This window comes from Triticum dicoccoides, chromosome 1B, assembly GCF_002162155.2.
Source record: "Triticum dicoccoides isolate Atlit2015 ecotype Zavitan chromosome 1B, WEW_v2.0, whole genome shotgun sequence".
Lineage (NCBI taxonomy): Eukaryota > Viridiplantae > Streptophyta > Magnoliopsida > Poales > Poaceae > Triticum > Triticum dicoccoides.
Genome location: NC_041381.1, coordinates 542,411,041 through 542,417,040, shown reverse-complemented (window position 1 = coordinate 542,417,040; position 6,000 = coordinate 542,411,041).

The following is a 6,000-nucleotide window of genomic DNA, read 5'->3' as shown; positions in this document are numbered from 1 at the left end:
GGGCTGTGTGCCAGCCATATAAATAGCAACCCGGCTCGGTGCTTCAAGGAGATCCGGAATACTGTTGCCATCGGAATACCCCTCGGGCACGCCGTCATGAATCTGGTACAAGGACTCAGTTTCACCAGTGGATGATTCGCCATCGGAGTATACTGCCATCTCGTCCTCAGACACCGGTTCAGATCCGATCCCATGGACACATCCTACGAACTCATGCTTCACGGCAGGCGTAACCCGGGCTGGATTCACACGCTGAGCCGTCTCGACGAGGTCGGTGCAGGTGCCCGGCTCAGGGCCCGGTTCGCCGATCTTGCTAATGAAGACATGAATTCCGTCGAAGGGAACCCGGTACCCGTACTCGATTGAGCCGGCTTCGGGGCCCCATCCTTTGTCGTCGATGTAGAGCTTGCCGCGACGACTTTTGGTCATCCGGCTGATCATGTACCCCTTAAGTCCTTCAGAGCAGCCCTTCAAGAACTCGACACCCTCGTGCGATAGCCCCACGGTGGGCGCCAACTGTCGTGGAATTATCACGTCAGATGTCCTTGTGAAAGGACTTAGTCGTGGAGCCATCGCAACGGGTTATCTTGAAGGGGTTAAACCGGACAAGGGACACGGGAGTTTTATACTAGTTCGGCCCCTTCGATGAAGGTAAAAGCCTACGTCTAGTTGTGATGGGATTATAGGGATCTCGATAGTCAGGGAGCAAAACACGCTATGCCTGGCTCTCGAGTTGTTGTTTCTTGTCCTTGAACCGCCGCCGGGTCATCCCCTTATATACACGGGTTGACGCCCAGCCGGTTTACAGAGTCCCGAGGCCGACTCATACAAGTATTCGGCTCGGTCTCTCCTTTCCTTATCTTTCAATACAAGCTATATGGCTATGGCGGTTTACTACTATGGGCCCTAATCCGCCCTTGGGCTCTGGGCCTCTAAGCTTCATAATAAAGCGCCACCTTCCGGGTCTTCGTGGGCTTCAATACGGTTGAGTGTGAACCGCCCCCCTCCTGGGGCGGTTTATACTCAGTAGTTATATCCCCAACAATTACCTATGTTATTCTTTAATACTTTTGTGTGCCATCTAGTTAATCTCGAGTACAAATGATACATATTCTGCAGCTTTCATATGTGTTCTCCCTTTAGTTTATGAGACCTGTTGCTGCTAGTTAACCCAAGTCCTACTATTTATGTCGTCTCCTACAGACACTCATTACATAAATCTAACTACTAGTTGTCTTCCATGCATGTCAGATATAATTGCACACACTGATATATCCACAAGAACCTCGCAGAGCAATGTAAAGGCCAATAAACTTGATGTCAATGATACCCAATATGATGGAACATGTAAAGGCAGTTCTTCAGAAGACTTGCAGAAAGATGATGAATCCTCTTCACCCCACAAGGTCCTTGCTCTAACTTGGCCTGTGATATGGGTACAACATGCATATAATGTCCTGGAGTGTATCTACTCTCTTGTAATGCCATCTGCTTAGCATGCTGATCATGCATGTAAATATGTCATGCCTTCCTGTTTTCAGTACCTATTCCATTCATGATAACATGTTTTCAAATTAAAGTACTGTCATTCTACTCTATCGCAATGCCATCTGCTTAATTTGGACATCATGCTTCTGAATATCTTATGCATTGTTATTCATCAGTATGTACTTCATCTGTCTGCCATACCATGTTTTTTTACATTGAAGTGATGTTCTAGTGCTCTGTTGCAATGCCATCTTATTTTCCCAATCATACACGTGTATATTGCCTTAGTTATTTCTATACGTATTCCACTAGTATATAGTTTTACATTCAACTAGTGTTTTTTTGTTGTGTTGTCCTGTCGTATCCCTAGCTCTTACGCCATACTCCCTCCGTCCGGATTACATGTTGCCGAAATGGATAAAAAAGGATGTATCTAGAACTGAAATACACCTAGACCCATCCATTTTTTTCCGGATGGAGGGAATACATGTCAATACCTTTCTATTCTTCAGTACCTATTCCATCTCTCTGTTGTCGCATGTTTTATAATTAAAGCACCATTCTTCTATACAAGGCATGCAAGGGGAAGACGACTATGTTAGAATCTGAAGGGTTACAAACAAGGCCTTTGCAAAAGATCCAAATGCTAGGAGATAATAAACCAACTCCAGTTTTTATAGATACTGCTCCAGCACAGAGAAACCCACCTCCTACTAATAATAAGCAGATTCCAGTGGCCAAAGAACTAGTCTACTCCAGTCCAGCAAAAATATGTCAACTCAATTCTAAGAAGCGTGTGCGTATCCTTGCATCATGAAATTTTATAGCATTCTGATCATATTTTCTACATGCTTCTTACCCATCTCTCTTTTAGAAAATAAGCTTAACAGATAGAAGAATTTCCGCAATGGTATCGTTTATGAGGAAAGATTCTTGCAGGAATTCTCTGTGCTCTAATGTAGATGTAAGTACCTGTTGTATATCACTATATTTTTACATCAGCATGTATTTTGTTAATCGGCGTGAATCCAACCTTTATCTGATCTAAATTTAGTTGTAGCAAAATGTATGATTAAAGGCCACAATGTTGTTTTGTAAGGAAAACTGCCTGGTAGTTTTGCATCCTGAGTTGCATGAGTGTACTATCTCATATCAGTGGGTTTGAATACTTTGGTTCTGCAGTGGGTTTTTCAGTGTTCTTTTACTGTGTTGTCATGTCGTATCCCTAGCTCTTACATCATACTCTTTCCGTCTGGATTAAATGTCGCAGAAATGGAAAAAACTGGATGTATCTAGAATTGAAATACGCCTAGACCCATCCATTTATTTCCGGATGGAGGGAATACATGTCAATATGGCATGCCTTTCTATTCTTCAGTACCTATTCCATCTCTGCTGTAGCATGTTTTATAACTGAATCACCATTCTTCTATATAAGGCATGCAAGGGGAAGACGGCTATGTTAGAATCTGAAGGGTTACAAACCAGGTCTTTGCAAAAGATCCAAACGCCAGGAGATAATAAAACAACTCCATTTTTCATAGATACTGCTCCAGCACAGAGAAACCCAACTCCCACTAATAATAAGCAGATTCCAGTGGCCAAAGCACTAGTCTGCTCCAATCCTGCAAAAGAATGTCAACTCCATTCTAAGAAGCGTGTGCATATCCTCGTATCATGAAATTTTATAGCATTCTGATCATATTTTCTACATGTTTCTTACCCATCTCTCTTTTAGAAAATAAGGTTAAACGATAGAAGACTTCTGATACGTCTCCAACGTATCTATAATTTATGAAGCATTCATGCTATATTACTATCTGTTTTAGGCAATATTGGGCTTTATTTTCCACTTTTATATTATTTTTGGGACTAACCTATTAATCGGAGGCCCAGCCCAGAATTGTTGTTTTTTTGCCTATTTCAGTGTTTCAAGGAAAAGGAATATCAAATAGAGTCAAAACGGAACAAAATAAACTAGAGAAGTTATTTTTGGAAGGAAAGCCACAGGATAGACCTGGACTCTACATCAGAAGACACGGGAGCTGGCCACGAGGGTGGGGGGCGCCCCCCTGGGCGCGCCCCCTGCCTCGCGGGGCCTTCGAAGCTCCACCGACGTACCCCTTGCACCCATATATACCTACGTACCCTAAAACTTACAGAACAGAAGATAGATCGGGAGTTCCGCCGCTGCAAGCCTCTGTAGCCACCAAAAACCTCTCGAGAGCCCGTTCCGGCACCCTGCCGGTGGGGGGGTCCATCACCGGTGGCCATCTTCATCATCCCGGCGCTATCCATGACGAGGAGGGAGTAGTTCACCCTTGGGGCTGAGGGTATGTACTAGTAGCTATGTGTTTGATCTCTCTCGCTCTCTCTCTCGTGTTCTCTCTCGTGTTCCCTCTATGGCACGATCTTGATGTATCCCGAGCTTTGCTATTGTAGTTGGATCTTATGATGTTTCTCCCCCTGTACTCTCTTGTGATGAATTGAGTTTCCCCTTTGAAGTTATCTTATCGGATTGAGTCTTTTTTGAGAACACTTGATGTATGTCTTGCCGTGTTTATCTGTGGTGACAATGCGATATCATGTGCCTCTTGATGTATGTTTTGGTGACCAACTTGCGGGTTCCGCCCATGAACCTATGCATAGGGGTTGGCACACGGTCTTGACTCTCCGGTAGAAACTTTGGGGCACTCTTTGAAGTACTTTTATGTTGGTTGGATGAATCTGAGATTGTGTGATGCATATCGTATAATCATGCCCACGGATACTTGAGGTGACAATGGAGTATCTAGGTGACATTAGGGTTTTGGTTGATTTGTGTCTTAAGGTGTTATTCTAGTACGAACTCTTTTATAGATTGATCCGAAAGAATAACTTTGAGGTGGTTTCGTACCGTACCATAATCTCTACGTTTGTTCTCCACTATTAGTGGCCTTGGAGTGGCTCTTTGTTGCATATTGAGGGATTGTTATATGATCTATATATGTTATTATTATTGAGAGAACTTGCACTAGTAAATGTATGAACCCTAGGCCTTGTTTCCTATCATTGCAATACCGTTTACGGTCACGTTTACCACTTGTTACCTTGTTGTTTTTATTATTTCAGATTACAAAAACCTATATCTACTATCTATTTTGCACTTGTATCTTCATCTCTTCGCCGAACTAGTGCACCTATACAATTTACCATTGTATTGGGTGTGTTGGGGACACAAGAGACTCTTTGTTATTTGGTTGCAGGGTTGCTTGAGAGAGACCATCTTCATCCTACGCCTCCTACGGATTGATAAACCTTAGGTCATCCACTTGAGGGAAATTTGCTACTGTCCTACAAACCTGTGCACTTGCAGGCCCAACAACGTCTACAAGAAGAAGGTTGTGTAGTAGACATCAAGCTCTTTTCTGGCTCCGTTGCCGGGGAGGTTAGCGCTTGAAGGTATATCTTTAGATCTTGCAATCGAATCTTTTTGTTTCTTGTTTTAGCACTAGTTTAGTTTATAAAAGAAAACTAGCAAAAAATGGAGTTGAGTTTGTCTCATACGCTTTGTCTTTTTAATATCTTTCGTGAGAATGATGGAAAGGAAAATTGTGCTCAAGTGCTAGAAGAAGAATTACATAGAATGCTTGGCATAAAATATGTGAATGGTGAGCATGATTGCAATGTTGTTAGTATGAATTCCCTGAATACCCATGATGCTAATGATATGCAAAGCCACAAGCTTGGGGAAGCTATGTTTGATGGAGATGATATTATTTGTCCCCCAAGATTTGATGAGCAAATTTACTATGATGAAAGCATGCCTCCTATCTATGATGATTATTATGATGAAATGTATGCTTTAAAGAATAATGATAACCATGAAACGTGTCATCTTGATCTTAATTTTCAATCACATGATAGTTATTTTGTTGGGTTTGCTCCCACTACTATTCATGAGAAGAATTTTGCTTATGTGGAGAGTAGTAAATTTTCTATGCTAGTAGATCATGAAAAGAGTGCTTTAGGTGCTGGTTATATTGTTGAAATCATTGATGATGCTACTGAAAATTATTATGAGGGAGGAACATATGCTTGTAGGAATTGCAATAATGTCAAGTTTCCTCTATATGTGCTTAAAATTTTAAAGTTATGCTTGTTTTACCTTCCTATGCTTGTTGATTATTGTTCCCCTAAGTTGTTTGCTCACAAAATCCCTATGCATAGGAAGTGGGTTAGACTTAAATGTGCTAGTCATATGCTTCATGATGCTCCCGTTATGTTTCAATTCTTATCTTTTATGTGAGCATCATTGCCATCATCATGCCTAGCTAGAAAGGCATTAAAGAAAATCTCTTGTTGGGAGATAACCCAATATTTATCCTTACTGTTTTTGTGTGTCCACATGATTATGCTACTGTAGTAATCATGTTTTATAGCTTTTTTTCAATAAAGTGCCAAGTAGAACCTTTGGGAAGACTTGGGTGAAGTTTATGTGATCTTGCTGTGAAAAACAGAAACTTTTGCGCT